Source organism: Leopardus geoffroyi, chromosome B2, assembly GCF_018350155.1.
Source record: "Leopardus geoffroyi isolate Oge1 chromosome B2, O.geoffroyi_Oge1_pat1.0, whole genome shotgun sequence".
In the NCBI taxonomy this organism is placed as follows: Eukaryota; Metazoa; Chordata; class Mammalia; order Carnivora; family Felidae; genus Leopardus; species Leopardus geoffroyi.
In genome coordinates, this window is record NC_059332.1 from 62,901,352 (window position 1) to 62,902,767 (window position 1,416).

Below are 1,416 nucleotides of genomic sequence, written 5' to 3' on the forward strand. Positions count from 1 at the left end.
CAGAACATAAGATGTGACAATAAAAATTATGTGGTTGTGTGAAATGGTAAAATTAGCATAAAATCATTTATGGCTCTCCTCTTCCTTCCCTTCTAAGGCATCATCTTCACTCAGGTTTCCCTGGGTCCTTTATTTCCCAAATTAGGACTAATGGATGAAGAAAATTGGAATGTCAGTAGGCCACTTTAGATTTTAAAAAGACATGGAAAACTAGATGATAAAATTAAGAATTTGTATTCATCAAAAAATACTAATAAGAATACAAAGGCAGCACATGGAGTGGAAAAGATATTCATTATAGTATATCTTAACGTTTATTTATTTTTGAGACAGAGAGAGACAGAGCATGAACAGGAGAGGGGCAGAGAGAGAGGGAGACACAGAATCTGAAACAGGCTCCAGGCTCTGAGCTGTCAGCACAGAGCCCGATGCGGGGCTCGAACCCACGGACCGTGAGATCATGACCTGAGACGAAGTCGGACGCTTAACTGACCGAGCCACCCAGGCGCCCCCATTATAGTATATCTTAAAAATTCTATCCTCATGCTCATTTTGGTCACACACTAAAATTGGAACAATACAGAGAAGATTAGCATGACCCCTGTGCAAGGATGACACACAAATTCATAAAGCATTCCATATTTTTGAAAGTTTCTAAGGGACTAAATCTTAAAAGTTCTCATCACAAGAAAAAATTAAATTCTGTAACTATGCGTGGTGATGAATGTTTAAAAAAAACTATCATTAATATATAAAAACCTTTATAGATCAATAGGAAAAGAACACACAAATCCAGTACAAAATGGGCAAAAATTGCTGAACAAATACTTTACAAAAGAGGATATCCAAAAAAACCAATGAAGATATGAGTTCAACTTCATCAATCATCACAGAAAGGTAAGTTAAAACCACAAAGAGATCTCACTACACACCTATTATAATCAAGAAAAGGAAAACAGGGGCACCTGGGTGGCTCAGTTGGTTAAGTGCCTCACTTCAGCTCAGGTCAAGATCTCACAGTGGGCAGGTTCAAGCCCCACATCAGGCTCTGCGCTGAGAGCTCAGAGACGAGCCTGCTTCGGTTTCTGTGTCTCCCTCTCTCTCTACCCCTCCCCTGCTTGTGCTCTGTGTCTCTCTCTCTCTCTCTAAACAATAAGTAAACATTAAAAAAAAGAAAAGGAAAACAATGGGAAATAGGTGTTAGTGAGGATGTAGAGCAATCAGAATGCTCATATCCTACTGTTAGAAGATTAGTACAACCACTTTGTAAAACTGGCAGTATCTGTTAAAGCTGCCTATGCTGAGAGCAAGGAGTTAAAACAACTGAGTTTTCATGCAATCACTCCACCAAGAAAACATCCTTGAGAGAAGGGCTTCTGGGTCATCCAGTCTAATCTTCTTCATAAATGGACTTAT

At 39.1% G+C, this 1,416-nt stretch overlaps 1 pseudogene; it reads left to right on the plus strand.

Moving 5' to 3' along the window:
• The first annotated feature begins 545 nt into the window (after nucleotides 1-545).
• On the plus strand, nucleotides 546-646 carry LOC123609980 (annotated as a pseudogene).
• Nucleotides 647-1,416: the final 770 nt, after the last annotated feature.